This window comes from Chrysochloris asiatica, unplaced genomic scaffold, assembly GCF_000296735.1.
Source record: "Chrysochloris asiatica unplaced genomic scaffold, ChrAsi1.0 scaffold00239, whole genome shotgun sequence".
Classification (NCBI taxonomy): domain Eukaryota; kingdom Metazoa; phylum Chordata; class Mammalia; order Afrosoricida; family Chrysochloridae; genus Chrysochloris; species Chrysochloris asiatica.
In genome coordinates, this window is record NW_006408757.1 from 3058013 (window position 1) to 3075728 (window position 17716).

At 42.5% G+C, this 17716-nt stretch overlaps 1 pseudogene; it reads right to left on the bottom strand.

Annotated features, from left to right (window-relative positions):
- Positions 1–15545: 15545 nt before the first annotated feature.
- LOC102836651 lies at positions 15546–16409 on the bottom strand (annotated as a pseudogene).
- Between the last annotated feature and the right edge of the window lie 1307 nt (positions 16410–17716).

Below are 17716 nucleotides of genomic sequence, written 5' to 3' on the forward strand. Positions count from 1 at the left end.
ATTGATGCAGAAAAGGCATTTGACAAAATCCAACATCCATTCCTGATAAAAACACTCAACAAAGTAGGAATTGAAGGGAAATTCCTCAACATAATCAAAAGCATATATACAAAATCAACAGCCTATATCACTCTCAATGGAGAGAAACTGAAAGCCTTCCCTCTGCCAACAAGAACCAGACAAGGATGCCCTTTGTCACCACTTCTATTCAATATTGTGCTGAAAGTTTTACCCAGAGCTATAGGGCATGATAGAGAAATTAAAGGCATCCAAATTGGCAAAGAGGAAGTAAAACTCTCCTTATTTGCAGACGATATGATCCTATACATAGAAAACCCCAAAAAATCAGTAGAAAAACTACTAGACCTCATCAGAAGATTCAGCAAAGTGGCAGGGTATAAGATCAACATATAAAATCAGTTGGATTTCTCTATTGTAACAACGATAACACTGAAAAGGACATTAGGCAAGTAATACCATTTACAATAGCTGCCCAAAGGATGAAATATTTAGGAATAAATGTAACCAGAGAAACAAAGGACTTATACAAAGAAAATTACAAAACACTGCTACAAGAAACCAAAAGAGACTTACACAAGTGAAAGAACATACCATGTTCCTGGATAGGAAGACTCAATATCGTGAAAATGTCAGTTCTGCACAAAGCAATTTACACATACAATGCAATCCCAATACAGATTCCAGCAACATTCTGCAAAGAGATGGAAAAGGCAATTACTAACTTTATATGCAAAAAAAAAAAGAGACCCAGGATAAGCAAAGCACTACTTAAGAAGCAGAATAAGGTTGGAGGCCTCTCACTCCCTGATTTTAAACTTTACTACATGGCTACAGTGGTCAAAACAGCCTGGTACTGGTACAATGAAAGATACATTGATCAATGGAACAGAATTGAGAATCCACAAATTAACCCATCCACATACAGCCAACTGATTTTTCGACAAAGAGCCTAAGTATATTGCATGGGGAGAAGACAGTCTCTTTAAAAAATGGTGCTGGCAGAACTGGAAAGCAATGTGCAAAAGACTGAAATAAGACCTTTACCTCACACCCTATACAAAAATGAACTCGCATGTATTAAAGATCTAAATGTGAATCCCAAAATTATGAAGGTCATCAATGAAAAATAAAGACAAATGTGAGGGCATTAATTCAGGGCATGTAAAGACTAGCAAACATATTGAAAAGTACACAAACACAAACAGACAAAATAGATGAGTGGGACATACTAAAAATTAAGACCATATGTGCATGAAAAGACTTTACCAAAGCAGTAAAAAAGGAACTCACAGAATGGGGAAAAATCGTTTGCAACGACACATCAGACAAGGGACACACTTCTAAAAAATATAGGAAAATACAACACCTCTACAAGAAAAAGACAAATAACCCAATTAAAAAATAGGCACAGGACATGAACAGACAATTCACCAAGGAGGAGATCCGGGCAGCCAACAAACATATGAAGAAATGTTCACGATCACTAGCCATCAGAGAAATGCAAATCAAAACAACAATGAGATATCATCTCACACCAGCAATAGCAGCAAAGATCAAAAAAGTAGAGGACAACAAATGCTGGCGGGGGTGCAGAAAGACTGGAACCCGACTACATTGTTGGTGGGAATGCAAAATGGTCCAAGCACTCTGGAAAGCAATATGGCGTTTCTTCAGAAGGTTGGAAATAGAAATACCTTATGACCCAGCAATTCCTCTACTTGGTATTTTCCCACAAGATATACAAGCCATAACATGAGTAGATATATGCACACCAATGTTCATAGTAGCACTATTTACAATAGCAAAAGTTTGGAGACAACCAAAATGCCCATCAATTGAAGAATGGATAAACAAACTGTGGTACATGCACACTATGGAATACTACGCTACCTTGAAAAACAACAAGAAGCTACAAGCATAACATGGAAGAACCTTGAGGACATTATGCTGAGTAAAATTAGTTAGTCACAAAAGGACAAATACTGCATAAGACCATTATTGTAAAAGACTAAGAAAAATAATCAACCCAAAATACGGGGGGAGGGAATCTATATATATAAGTGCTGATCACCAGTATGTATGGGATGAGAGGTGGGGAAGGAAGGAGGGAAAGAAAGAGCACAGGGTAGGGAATAGACAGGGGAGAGCTGGGACCTAGGGGGCAGGGCTGGCAGTACATAAAAAGGGGGAGGGGAAAAAGAAAAACAAGGCAGACAGGAGAACAAACAGTTGGGCAAGTTCGAATGGGCTAGATGGACAGAGGTAAATGATGTATGCACAACCTTGGAATAACAGGGCTTTAGGATACAGGGATAGAGGCATGGCTTGATAGGGGAAATGAGGGGAATCATGTTAGGATGCTACACTGTCTTTTGAATCTTTGTCTTCCTTGCATAAAATGACACTTGGGGGGTGGGGGAATAGCTAGAAACATCACAACAGAAAACATGTAAGCCCGTCTTCAGCCTATAAGTGGCTGGGATATCTTCAGGGGGGCTGGAAACTGCCCAGACTCAAAAGGGGGAGCACTATAAAGGACAGAAGTGACTGGCTTACACGCTTTCAAGAGGGTGCATAGTTACAGAAGGGGAAGAGATATGCAGAACATCCACTGATTGAATTCCAAACTGTTGGGACTGGACTGACGAAAGGATAAGACTCCTGTGGTACAACAGTGAATACCTGCCTCCAGGACTGACTTTGAAGGTTGGAAATGTAGAGGCAGATTTTTTTTTTTTTTTTTGCAAAAGGAGGACATTGATTTTGCAGCCCAGAAGCGGAGACCCCTGGGACCATTAAGTGAGAAGAGCGTAAAGTGTGACCCTACCCAGAGAGGCAATGAGGCCTGGCGTGGAGATAGAGATGATGGCGTGGACAGATGGAGTGGCTGTGGACACGGAACTCAGGGAGGGAGAGAAGCTGTTTGCTGACAGGCAGTGGGGGCAGGCTTGTAGCATGGATCCTTTGGTTATTTGATGATGCATAGAGGGGATTGTAATCATTGCAATGAAATGAAATACAATAGGATGAATGTGAAGCTGAAGGTGGACAGAGGCAAATAAAGATATATGCACAACCTTGGAACAACAGGGCTCTGGGATACAGAGATTGAGGCATGGTTTGAATGGGGAAAAGGGGGGGGAAATAATGTTAAGATGCTTGGCTGTCTTTTGAATCTTGGTTTCTCAGGCATACCATTATAAAATAGACACTGGAGGGTGAGAGAAAGGAATAGCCAGAAATACCACCATAGAAAGCTTGTAAGTCCGTCTTCTACCTATAACTGATTGGAATACCTAAAATGGAGATACAATGCATAGCCTCTGCATTACACAAGATCATAGGTGGAATTCTGAACAGCATCCAAAATCTTCTGAGGGGAAAATTCCACTTGAAAGTACAAGCAGACCAGCTTGGAGTGTCCAAAAGAACAGAAGATATTTCCTGAAAGAAAGACTGACAGGAAAAATACAAAACAATATAGGCAGACCAACTGATTACTACAAGAACAAACAAGTGGCTCACCCAGGAGACGTCAAGGCAAGTGGTCAGGTCACCTCAGGGCAAACTCCCTTCTGAGACTAAGACTCAATGGGAATACATGCTCTGATTGGTGACCATGTTCATCACCAATAAAGGGAAGTGAGGGAAAAGCAGCAATGAAGCTATGAGCTGAGCCCTACAATGCTCAATAGACTCCTGTGAACCCGGATGGAGACCTGGTTGACCAGCAGTGTGGCAAGTCCCAGGGACTCTTGGACCCAGAGTCAGTGACATAGCCACAGAGGACTAGATTGGAGAGTGAAGAGTCCAGCTGATAAGAAGAGAGGGCACATGCATAAGTACACCCACGTTTGCAGAGCTCAACCAGAAGAAAGAAGAGAGGAAAAAGAATAAGCTGATACAATTTGATGAACTTGAAATACACCTATGGAAGCAGTAGCTCAAAAGAAGGAACAAATCATCACAGCAAGGATCATTCCCACCCCCTCTGCACACGGAGAGGACAGGGATGGGCAACTTAGATATTTGCTACCCAGAATGGGGGAGTTACAGAGGCAAGAAGTGACTGGCTTACAAGCATTCAAGAGGGAACCTAGATCCAGAAGAAGTGGAGCAAGGTAGAATCTCCACTGAGTAGTATCCATTCTGCCTAGTCAGGGCTGATGAAAGGAGATGTGGATAGGTCTCTTGCGATACAATAGTGAATGATTGTTATCAGGACTGATTGTAAGGGCTGGAAATGTAAAGGTAGACATTTTGTGGCTAAGGGAAGGGAGTGATTAACTTTGCAGTCTAGGAGCAGAGGTCCATGGGACCATCAAGGGAGAAAAGTGGAGAATGAAACCCTACCCAGAGAAGAAGTGATGCCAGGGATGGAGGCAGAGACGATGACTTGGGGAGATGGAGCGACTGGGGACTTTGGACCCAGAGAGGAAGAGGGGCGACTGGGGGCCAGGTTTGTGGGTATACCCACCCTTTGGTTGGTGGATGATACATGGAGGGGATTGTAACCATGGCAAAGAAACTATATACTATGGGATCAATGTGAACCTAATGTCCTCCCATGTAAACGATCACATAATTCACTTTAAAGCATTATAAAAAAAAGAAAGCTATTATGTAGTCAATATAGCACAGGACTCCAGGAATTGATGGAATGCAAATGAAAACTTTTAACAAACTATGGCACTTACTCATCTATGCCAAGAAATTTGGAAGACAGCTACCTGAGCAACTGGTTGTGAGAGACCCATATCTGTGTCCATTCAAAAGAGATGTCAACCAGTGAAATGTGGGTGAGATGAGTAATGCATGTTACAATAATCAGTCAGTCACAATCAGGCTCGCCATTTTAGGTTGTACCTTCTGGGTTCTTCCCTCTCCCCTCCCTTCAACTCCATTTTGTAATCTTAGGTTTCTGTTTCCCGCACTAAGCTACAAGGCATGTGGTTTAAAAGGCAACATGGCTTTTGATAGGCCAGAGCTAAATCACCCCAGCAATGACCACTCCCTTCCTGTTGAACCAATATAAGATCAATCCCTTCTTGTTGACTCTCTCTTCTTCTGCCTCCTGCCTTCTATCTTCGGCAGAGGTCACCTTCTGCTTCCACCCCTAATAAAAGTCTCTAGATGGGCCGTCTGGTGTGTAGTATGGTTGATGAGCGAGGCTGGGTTGTTTTTTCCCTTTCATTGGTGTCAGAAGTGGGATGGGTGAGGCCCCCGATTTAACATCGGAAGACCCAGGACCCCAATTCTCCCCATGCCCTAACCTGCTCATTTCAACATGCCCTCCCAGTGCCCACGATCATCTTTCCTGAGCCTTCTCAGCACCCATCACTGGCAGGAGTTAATTCTTCAGCATTCTGGCTCGGGTAAGTCCCCTCTTGTGGCTGCCCTGGGTATGAGATTTAGATCCCGGTAACCAGGACATAAGATTCCGTCCGGGACACAGACCAGGTGCCAGGTTCTGTGTCTCTCCTTATGAGTTTGGAACTCACTGGAACAATTCCGGGACTTGTCCGTTCCACCCCCGCCTGCTGAAGGGACGCCTCAGAGGGTGGTGCAGCCTCTCCATTTACAGACCCCCTTCTTGTGGCACGGACGCCTCCACTGGGACCTTGGATCCCCACACCTCAGACCAGGTCTGAGGTGGGAGCACTGTTTGAACCTCAAGAGACGTCTTGGGTTCCAGGCACTGTTTGCTGTCTTATTCCTGGTTTCTATGGGTTCTGGGTCCTCCATACCAGCAGACTCCCCCTAAGGTGTTTGCTCTGAAACCTTGAGGGCTTAGACCTTGAACCTAAGCGTCTTGTATGCCTATCTACTCAAATTTGGCCTCAATACAAATTAGACAACCAAAATACCTGGCCGCCTAACAGCTCATTTGAATCAGGTGTAATCCAAGACCTATATAACTTTTGTGAGTGCCAGGGAAAATGGTCATTGATCCCGTATATCCAAGTCTTTTCCTACCTTCAAAGGCAACCTTCTCTTTGTTCCATTGCTTGTAAACAACCCCTTCCCCCCAAATTGCTTGTAGCTCAGGCAGTCTCTGCGTCTGTGCCATCTCCTCTTGACTCCATCAGCCAAATTGACCCAGCCTATGATGCACCTCCCTATCAAAGAGCCCCAAATGCAACTCCATCCCCTGCTTTGGTCCCTCTCTCACCTTGTCCAGGTCCCCAGGAACTCCCCTTACCATCCTCTTCTTCTTCCGCTGCTTCCCCTCCATATGTGCCTACCCGGCCTTGTACTCATTCCAAGACTCAACGGTTATTGGACCCTGAAGTTTCTCAGTCCATTCATATAACAGTACCCTTGTGGGAAGTGGCTGAGGCAGAAGGAATTGTGTGAGTTCATACCCCTTTTCCAATGGCAGAGTTAGCTTTAATTCAATCCAGACGTGGGTCTTTTACCTCAAATTCTGCAACTTTTATTAAGCAGTTTCAATTTCTAATGTGGTCTTACCAACTAACTTATCATGATATTTTTGTTGTTTTAACTAACTCTTTAACCCCTGAGGAGGGTAGGCGAGTGCTGGAACAGGCCCGTGCTCATGCAGACCAGGAACACCTCACCAATAACAATCACCCAGCAGGAGCGGAAGCTGTCCCTGACAGGGACCCTGGGTGGAACTATAACACCCAGGCAGGTATTGTCAACCGAGATAGGTATATTAATTGTATACTTCATGGGATGTGCAAGGCAGCCATGAAAGCAGCTAATTATGTCAAACTTAATGAAATTGTCCAAGACAAGAATGAAAATCCTCCCATGTTTCTCCAGAGGCTCACTGACGGCCTATGGCAATACACTAACCTAGATCCAGACTCTGCAGATGGTCAAAGGTTAATTATGATGCACTTTTTCTGTCAGAGCTACCCCAACATCAAAATAAAACTTAATAGGCTAGAAAGTGGTCCCATAACCCCTCAAGCAGAGGCTCTTGCTGTTGCATTTAAAACCTACAATGGCCGAGATGACACAAGGGCTGTAAAGTACCAGTTATTAGCTCAGGCCATCAACCCCACCTTGCCACCATGTGTAAGCGGGAAACCTGCAAAGCCTCTGGGACCCTGTTTCTGGTGCAACCAGGGTGGACATTGGGCCAAAGAATGCCCAAATCCCAAACCTCCCACCAGGCCCTCCCCAAATGCAAGCAGGAGGGACATTGGGGTTTCAACTGCCCCCTGGTGTCTACCCACCATCAGGTCGCCGGCCCCCCATCCCCTCAAGCGACCTTATTGGTCTAGCGGCAAAAGACCTATGAGGAGGCCCTGTCCTGTCTGGCCCAACCCGGATTACCGCCCAGGAACCCAGGATAACTTTCAACATGGCAGGTAGGATGATCGCCTTTTTACTCAATACTGGTGCTAGTTTTTCTGCATTGAAGGAATTCTGGTGACCCACCTCCCTGTGCGGGAGCTCTATTGTTGGTGTAGAAGGTCAAGAATGACACCCTCAGAAAACTACCCTCCTTTTGTGCCAAACTGGCAATTTTGAATTTTTACATTCCTTTTTAGTCCTTCCCTCTTGCCCCATACCTTTATTAGGGTGGGATATTTTATTTAAGCTTGGCACCTCCCTCAAGTTTGACTTTCAGGACCTCTCCAGCATTCCAACATCTTCCTTTTTGCCTATTACTGTTGCAGGCTATTGAACCTCAAGCCTCTCCTTCCCAATGGCCCATCAGTTCTGACCTTGTGAATCCTAAAGTTTGGAACATCCATTCCCCTTTAATATCCAAATGCCCTCCAGTCAAAATCCTCCTCAAAAACCCCACCCATTTCCCAGCCCAAGAACAATACCCTTTCCTACAGTCTAATCTTTTGGGATTACAGCCAATTGTTAAAGAATTACTTTAAAAAGGATTTCTAAAACCAACTAATTCCCCCCTACAATATCCCCATCCTGGCAGTCAAAAAAACCCTATAGGGCTTATCGCCTAGTTCAAGACCTTCAGCTTATTAATGCAGATGTAGTCCCTATTCATCCAGTAGTACTCAATCCTTACACTCTTCTGTCTTCCATTCCCTCTAGCACCACACATTTCTCAGTCCTTGATTTAAAAGATGCCTTTTTTTCTATCCCCTTGCACCCAGATTCCCAAAATATTTTTGCTTTCTCTTGGACCCAATTCCACATCAAAGGTGTCCACCCAGCTAACCTAGACAGTCTTGCCACAGACCTGTCATTCTTCACTTACGGACCTCCCACTGTATTCAGTATGTAGATGATCTCTTACTTTGCGCCCCATCACTAGCAGAAGTCCAGGAAGATACATATGTCTTTCTTAATTATATTGCAGAAAGAGGCTATCAAGTTTCACCCACAAAAGTCCAACTTTTTAAACAGCAAGTCACATATTTAGGGGTGTCTTTGTCTCCGGGTTTCAAATCCATCACCGTTAACAGAAAACAAATGCTTCGAGACATCCCAACGCCTGTTAATAAACAAGAGCTCCTCTCCTTTTTAGGCCTAGCAGGATATCTCCGGGCCTGGATCCCAAATTATTCCCTTTTAGATGCGCCCCTTTATGAGGCCTCAAAAGGCAATCCCCATGAACCCTTAGACCCTTCTATTGCTACCCCATTTTTACAGCTCATGTCCCAACTGCTAGAAGCCCTAGTCTTGCATTTACCTGACCTCACCCATCCCTTTTATCATTATGTGTCTGAAAATAAAGGGTTTGCATTAGGAGTTTTAGGCCACCAATTAGGCCCTATGTTTACTCCAGTAGTTTATTTATCAGAAAAACTGTATCCTAAAGTTAACTTTTGGAGCCCCAACTATAAAAACCTCCAGGATTTACCCCCTTGCAGGATTCTTTCACTTCAAATCTCACTCCATGATCCCTCATTAATCTTCCGGTTGTGCCCAGTCCATAATCCTTCCACCCTACTCCCTGTGCCAGACCAGAAACTGATTTACAATTGCTTAGAAGCCTTAGAAGTTTTCTTGCCACATAACTCGCACATCCAGGAAGGACCTCTTTCCTCCCCTGACCTAGTTTGGTATACTGATGGTAGTTCTTTCTCCCAAGATAAAATCAAGCGGAGCTGATCGCCCTCACATAGGCCTTTACCTTAGCTTTGGAAAAAAGACTCACAGTTCATACAGATTCCAAATATGCCTTCCATATTTTGCTTTCACATGCAGCCATTTGGAGGGAAAGAGGTTTTTGTTTCACCAAAGGTAATTCCATCCAGAATTCTAAATTTATTATGGAACTATTAAAGGCTTCCAGGCTGCCCACAGCCATTGGCATTGTCCACTGTAAAGCTCACCAGTCAGACCAGTCACCTACAACCAAGTGAAATAATTTGGCTGATTGCATAACAAAGAAAGCAGCCTTAACACTGACTGTACTCCCTAGCGCCTCAGGAAATGAAGGAGCGGAAACTCAGAAGCCGAGCCTAATCCGGGATCAACTTACGTACCTTCACAAAAATTTCCACCCCAACTCTAGGACATTATTTACCTTTTTAGAACCATTAGTCACTCTCTCCCAAGTGATAAGCAATTTTTACAACATCTTTCCTCCACCTGTGAAATTTGCCAAAAGACAAATCCGTCTTCTAAACCCACCTCTTTCCCTACACACCAAGCCAGGGGTCTGCTCCCCGGCCTGGATTGGCAAATAGACTTCACCACATGCCCAAAGTTAAAAGGTGCAAATATATTTTAGTTCTAGTTGACACTTTTTCTGGGTGAGTTGAAGATTTTCCTACCACAAACAGGCGAGCCTCCACAGTCTTTGCTTTTCTTTTCAAGGAAATTATTCCCCGCTTTGGGCTCCCCACTTCCCTTCAGTTGGACAATGGCCCTGAATTCACTTCCCACATAACTCAAGGACTTGCTAAATTATTGGGAATTTCCTGGCACCTCCACATCCTGTTTCACCCTCAATCATCAGGGAAGGTGGAGCGAACCAACAGGTCAATCAAAGCTGTCCTTACTAAGTTAACCCTAGAACTTCATGCTGACTGGGTCTCGCTTCTCCCCTTAGCCTTGTTACGCCTCAGATTTTTGCCTAAAGTGCCTCTCCAAATTTCTCCTTTTGAACTAATGTATGGATGCCCTTTCCTACCTCTGGGACTAAAACCTGAAGCAGCTGCCCTTCCACCATCTCTTTTAGTAACCTGTTTAAATTCCTTAAGAAATTTATTATGGCAACATTCTGACTCACTTTTACCCTCACCTTTTCCAGCACTCCCTTGCTCCTACCAATCAGAAGACATAGTCCTAATTGCCCCTACAAGCCTCCCAAAAGAACCCTTGAAACCCAAGTGGACTGGTCCGCATAAAGTAATTTTAAGCACCCCTACAGCAGTTAAGTTAGAGGGTCTCTTGAGCTGGTTCCTTGTCTCAAGAGTTAAGCCCTTCCACAGCCCTTCTGGAGGACCCGAATAATGCTCACCATGGCTTCGTAAAAAGAGGGCAATCCAAGTAGCAGTCCTACCCCTAGTGGCAGCACTAGGTATTGGGGCAAGCATAGTTACCGGAACTGCAGGCATTTCCCATTCAATCATCCAGTCAAAGTGGCTAGACTAACAACATGAAGAAGACATAAATCAGCTCTCCACAGCTATCCTCACACTTCAGCAGCAAATTAACTCCCTCTCTCAGGTAGTCCTGCAAAATAGGTGGGGCCTTGACCTCCTCTTTGCTGAAAAAAGGGGACTTTGTGTTGTCCTCCAGAAAAATTGTTTTTTCTTTGTCAACCAGTCTGGAGTAGTCACCAAACAGATTCACCAACTTCAAGAGAGCCTTGAGCAACGATGTAGGGAACGAGAGCCACGGGGTAATGGAGGGTTTGCTAGTTGGTTCCATAATCCTCTATCAAATTCCCTGCCTCTTTTTCTAAACTGGTTATCCTCACTTTACTGACAGTCACCCCTTGTGTTCTTTGTTTTGTTCAATCACATGTTAGCCGTATATCTACTCAAATTTCCCAGCAAGCTGCTACCCAATTGCTGTTACAAGTCAAAGACCTAAGAAGAACTCCTCTAGTTACATGGAAACTGCAGGACCAAGCGCAGTCCAGCTGCTGACCCAGTTCCATCGTTTCTTGGTTAATCTCTGGACTGATTTGCCTTGGTTTGCTCCTCACCCATGCCCTGGCACTGGCCTAACAAACTGGGTTTCTGATTCATGGCTTCAAGGAACATTTTCTATTGTCCAAAAACCTTGGGGCCACTATGTCCCAGCCTTCTTTGGCATCCTAGAAAGACAAGCTTTACCCTAGTTTATTCTGGATCTATTTTCCCCTTTATTAGCTCATAATCTCTGTAAAATGGGACAGACCAATGCTAACTGATATATACTCCACTCCCCTTCTTCATTAACTAATGTATGTGCTATCACTCTTCTCAAGGTATCCCATTGAAGAGCCCAATAAAAATTCTATTGTTACCGACAACACCGCCAACGACAAAGCCATCGCCGACCGTGGTCCAAGACCAAAGACAACCTCACCGCCCCAATGCCAGCAGGAAGTAGCTACGGAAAAATGACTGTCGTCCCTTCTCCCGTGGGCATGGATCATAGAGACGGCCATTCATTTTTCTTATTTAACCAAAGAGGGGGAAATGTTACAATAATCAGTCAGTCACAATCAGGCCTGCCATTTTAGGCTGTACCTTCCGGGTTCTTCCCTCTCCCCTCCCTTCAACTCCACTTTGTAATCTTAGGTTTCTGTTTCCCCACCCTACACTACAAGGCATGTAATTTGCAAGGCAACATGGCTTTTGATAGGCCAGAGATAAATCACCCCAGCAATGACCACTCCCTTCCTGTGACTCTCTCTTCTTCTGCCTCCTGTCTTCTCTCTCCTGCAGAGGTCATCTTCCTCTTCCTCACCCCGAATAAAAGTCTCTAGACAGGCCGTCTGGTGTGCAGTATGTTTGATGAGTGATGCTGGGTTGTTTTTTCCCTTTCAATGCATAGCTGAGTAAGTGACTCCTGTGTTTTTAATTGTATTCTATCAATTCCTGGAGTCCTGGTGTGGCACTCTGGATTAATGAGCTGTACTACAGAGTTGGTTTGAACAAGCTCATCATCTGCTCTTCAGAAATGCTATACTGGGTCGGAACTGACTCAATGGTGCTTAACAGCAGCAACAACAAACATCTTTCTGATATTCTCTGCTTTCAACCAAGATCCATCTGATGACAGCAATGATATCTCTTGTTCATGTTTTTGTCTGAATTCTGCTTGAATCTCTGTCAGTTCCCTGTCAGTATGCTGTTGCAGCCATTTTTAATTATCTTCAGCAAAATTTTACTTACATGCAATATTAATGATATTGTCAGATGATTTCTGCATTCCACTAGGTGGCCTCTTTGGACTGGAGTTCCAAATTTCTCAGTATAGATGAGTAAGAGCCTGCAGTGTGGCATCAGTTTGTTGCAAAGTTTTCCATTATATTCCATCAATTCCTGGTGCCTTGTTCTTTGTCAATGCCTCAGTGAACCTTGGACTTTTTCCTTCAGTATCATTGGCTCTTAATCATGTTACCTGTTGAAATGGTTGAACATTGACCATTTATTTTTAGTTCAATGACTCTATGTATTTCTTCCATCTTCTTTTTATGCTTTCTGCATCATTCAATATAGAATCCTTCAATGTTTCAAGTCAAGGCTTATTTTTTCTTCAGTTCTTTCAACTTGAGAAATGCTGAGTATGTTCTTTCCTTTTAGTTTTCTAACTCCAGGCTTTTGCACATTTCATTATATTTGGATTTTCTTCTAGAGCTGCACTTAGGAATTTTCTGTTCAGTTATTTTGTTGTTGTTGTTGTGAAGTGCTGTTGAGTTGATTCCAACCAGTAGTGACCCTGTATAAGGTTTCTGAGGAGCAGCTGGTGAGCTTGAACTGCTGACCTTGCATTTCAAACGGCTTTGCAGTCTGGTGCATTAACCCACAGCACCACATCAGTTATTTTACTTCCTTATTTATTCCATTTGCTTTGGCATCTCTACACTGGAGAACACATTTCAGAGCTTCTTCTGACAGCCATGTTGGTCTTTTCCTTCTTTCTTGTCTTCTTAATGACCTTTTGCTTTTTTCCTGAATGTTGTTCCTGATGTCATCCCACAACTCTTCTGGTCTTTGGTCATCAGTGTCTAATTAATCAATTCTGTTCTTGAGATGATCTCTAAATTCAAGTCAAATATGTTCAAGGTTGTATTTTGGATCTTGTGGACTTGTTTTAATTTTCTTCAGCTTCAGCCTGAACTTGTTAAGTGCCATCAAGTCAGTTCTGATTTACAGCGGCCCTGTATAGGATTTCTGATGAGCAGTTGGGGAGGTTGAACTGTTGACCTTGTGGTTCATAGTTGAGTGCTGATCCTACAGCTCCACACAAGGAGTCTAAGCAATTGATGATGTGATTTACAATCTGCCCCTGGCCTTGTTTTGGCTGATGATATGGAGCTTTTCCACTGCCTCTTCCCACAGATGTAGTCAATTTGATTTCTGTGTTTTCCATTTGGTAAGGTCCTTGTGTGGCACTGTGGGTTAATGTGCTGGAATGCAAAGTTTGTTTGAACTACAAAACCAGTAGTTCATGCTCACCAGCTGCATTGCAAATCATGTGATTGTCAGATTCAAAATGGCCAATGGCAGTCCATTACTGCTCACTAATGCCTAGGATATCAATGTTTGTGTGTTCCATTTCATATTTGACAACTTCTAATTTCCTTGACTCATACTTTATACATTTCAATTATCAATGGATGTTTACAGCTGTTTGTCCTTATTTTGAGTTGTGGCCCATTAGCAAATGAAGGTCCAGAAAGCTTTACTCCATTCACATCACCAAGGTCAGCTCTCCTTTAGGGAGGCAGCTCGTCCCCAGTCATATTTTGAGTGCCTTTCAAACCTGAGGAACTCATCTTCTCGCACTATATCTGATAATATTTTTGTGCTATTCATAATTTTTCAATACTCAATATTCTGGTGTTCTCTGACAGTGTTCCACTGCTTTCGTAAGTTTTCAGTTACTAAATATTCAGAAGTAGTCAATCTCTCCTTCTTCCTCGTCTGTCTTAGTCTGGAAGTTCAACCGAAACCTGTCTGCCATGGGTGACCATGCTTGTATTTAAAATTCCAGTGGCATAGGTTCCAGAATCACAATAATGTGCAAGCTACCACAATATGACAAACTGAAAGATGAATGGTGGGTAACTAAAAGGGGATAATAATTAATCTTTTATTTCGGGAACAGAAGATCCCAGGACCATCAAAAAGGAAGATCATAAATAGAGCATTAAATCTCTACCTCAATAAGAGGAGGCAACATAAATGATATCAGAGGCAGTGGCATGCAGAGACATAGCATATCCAGGCTATAGGCCCATGGACTGAGTAAGGCTGTGTGCCTGTGGGAAGAAGGTTGTCTTGTAGAATGGGCCCTTTGGACATTTAAATGAATATTTATTTTTGTTTTGCTTGTATGCATAAAATATATTTAGTTTGTTAACTTGTAAATTATAAGATGTAAATCGGAATCACAAGAAGGAAGTCTGATAACTGTTGTTGCAGGGAAGGGATTGTAACCATTAAGATGAAATAAAATCTATTATTTGTTGTATGTAAAGTTGATGATCATGTCTATAAACTTTCACTCAAGTCACAATAAAAAGTTAAAATAAATAAAAGTTAAAATGCCATTAAAAAAAAAAAAAAAAAGGTTTCCAAACTAAAAGAGAAATTCTTTGAATAGTTGCCAGTAGGTGGGAGGGAGAGAAGAAGAATTCACTGGGTAGAGGATAGACACATGTTAGCTCTCTCTCTCTCTCTCTCTCTCTCTCTATATATATATATATATATATATACACCAAACATCTTAAGACAATGAGTCTCACGGAAGACCATAGTGAATATGCATAACATAGCCCACAAAAACAATATTCTACATCCTACTTGGATGAGTAGCTTCTGAGATCTTCAAAGTTCATGAGCGGTGTCTAAGGTGCAGCTATTTGTCTTTCTATATGTGGAAGAGAAGAATGATACAAATTGAAGAGACTTGGAATCAATTAGTTTAATGGACTAATGGAACATGTGAACATCAGTCTCCATGTTCATGAGACCAAAAATACTAGACAGAGAAGTGCTTTCAACTTCTCTGAAAGCAGCCACATTAGAGAACAAAGTTTAGAAGGTATAGAAAAGTGGCTGGAATGCATATAGGAACCACAGTGAAGAAGCAGAGTAATTTTTGCATGGAAGGGATTGTAATCTTTGAGATGCAACGAAGTGTATGATTTGTTGAATATAAAGCTGATGATCCTGTCTGTACACTTTCACTCAACTCACAATAAAAAGTTTTTTTGTTCTGTTTTGTTTTTTAAAGAAAGAATTAGAGAAGAAATAAAAGAAAATGCATCCACATGTTTTTGGCTACTACAATATTTTACACTTCTTTTTTTAAAAAAAGAAGATTTTAAAGCATCTGAGAAACATGCAAAATGTTTGAAAAAACCCTGCGTGGCAAATTCAGACAGTTTGAAAGCATCATTCAAATTTTGCTAAGGAAAAGAGAGCCTTTTTCCCCATGAGACTGTGCAGGGTGGTAGAGATCCCCAGGTTCGCTCTATCTTTTACTAGATGGCAAAGAGAAGTCTGTGCTGCAGTTACAAACAAGACATTATTGTCTGGAAGAGAAGGGATTGCGGAATTTCCATTGGTTAGGGAACAGCCCAGCTTTAGTTTTTCTAAATTCTCTGCATAGACAGACTTACGACAGCAGAGATTTTTATAGCATCTTCTACTTTAAACCATTCTCTCTTCCTTCCTATATCAACAGAATCTTACCAATCTTCTAATATTTCTGTGACTGTAAAAACATAAACATATATTCTATGCTTTCGGTCTTGGTTCTGCTCTGATATGCTCAGAAGCCTATTTTTCCTTTAACTCCATCCTCTTCGTAAACCTCCTTCACAGCAGCATTGCCAGGCTCCTCTTATTGCTCCACTCCACCTCTGGAAACAATCCACTGGTTTGGATACCAACTGCTACTTTCTACCACCTTGTCTTCATTCTTGCTCTGGAAGCATTTACACACCTCCTGCTTCTTCATGCCTTTGCAGTGATAGGTCCCCGCCTGGTTCAGCTTAAACTTTATTATAGAGGTGGGCTCATGCCATAGCTACTGCTCTGGTCATCACCGCAGGGACCCAGCCAGTGCCACCCCAACAAGGAGTGCGGGTGCAGGGAGTCTAGGGGCAGTGGCAGGACGCAAGCTGAGATGCCTGGAGCCCCGGGGCATGGGTGAAAGCGCTGCCTTTGCCAGGGCGCCCACTGCTCTGTGTGAATCCCTCTACCACTAGGGAAAAGCCAGGATGGGGACACGCGGAAACAGCTACATACATTCATGTAGACCTGCCTCTCTATTTTCAACTTTTTGAGGAAGCGCAATACGGATTTCCACAGTGGCTGCAGAAGGATCCCAGTTTCACGACAACTTTACCAACATTTGTTGGGGTGAGATGATAATTTATTATTGGTTTCATTAGCATCTAATGAATGCTTTCTTTGGTAAAGTGTTTGTTCATGTCCTCTGCCCATTTTTAAACTGGATTATTATTATTTTTTTTCTTGTTGAGATGGCAAAGTTTTCTATACATTTCAGGTTAGTCACTTATTTGATATATCATTGAAAGAAGTTTTTTTTGTTTTTTTCTCCCCAGTCTATGGTTCTCTTTTTATTCTTTTGGTTAAATATTTTGATGCACGTGTCTAATTTTTAGGACTACCAAGTCATCTATGTTGCATTCTGATATGTGTGTATTTTCAGTTATGCTAGTGTATTTCTGCCATGTATCAGAGTCCCTAAATTTGACCCGATTTTTTCATTGATGATCTTTATAGTTCTAAGTTTTTCATTTAGTACTTTACCACATTGTGTGTGTTTTTGTATATGATGTGAGATATAGATCTTGTTTCATTCTTCTGCATATGGATTTCCAGTTTTACCAGCATTATTTGTTGAAGAGACTGTAAGGGACACATTAGGACCCCTGATCCTCTTCTACCCTAGCTTGTATCCACCCCTTTGCCCTAAGTCCTCCCCTACTGTGAAGGAGTCAGGAGAAGGAACGGGACACCTACAGACCAACCAAAATAGCTGGACATCTAACCACAAAGGTACCAGACACACTTTGAATTTTGTGACATAGAGACATAAAAGCATTAAGGGTAACTGTGTCCTTAAAATAACTTTGTCTTATTACAATACTAAAATCACACTATGACAGTTTACAATCACCATGGAAATCATCACGACAAATCCAGCTATAACCATTTTAGATCCAAAAAGGGGTGTCAACCTATTAGAAGTTTCTGCCCCCCTTTCAAGAATGCAGATGAATATTCAACAGAAATGAAAACATACCATTACCACTAACCAATATGTATTAGCCCACCCTTGAAAGAGAAGACTCCATATCCTTATATGTTAGCATACCCCAGTCCCAAAGGGTCTTCTTCACTTGCAGAGACAGACCCACTTCTATATTTGAAATCTACTGTTGCTTTGCAAAAAACAGCTCCTTGGTGAAGGCTTGTTGCATGTGTGTAATTAAGAAACAGCAACTCAGTGAGACTGATTCTTTGTACTTCTATGAGGAAGGGGACCAGGGGCACACAGAACATCTCTGACGCCAAAATTCAGGAGAGAGAAT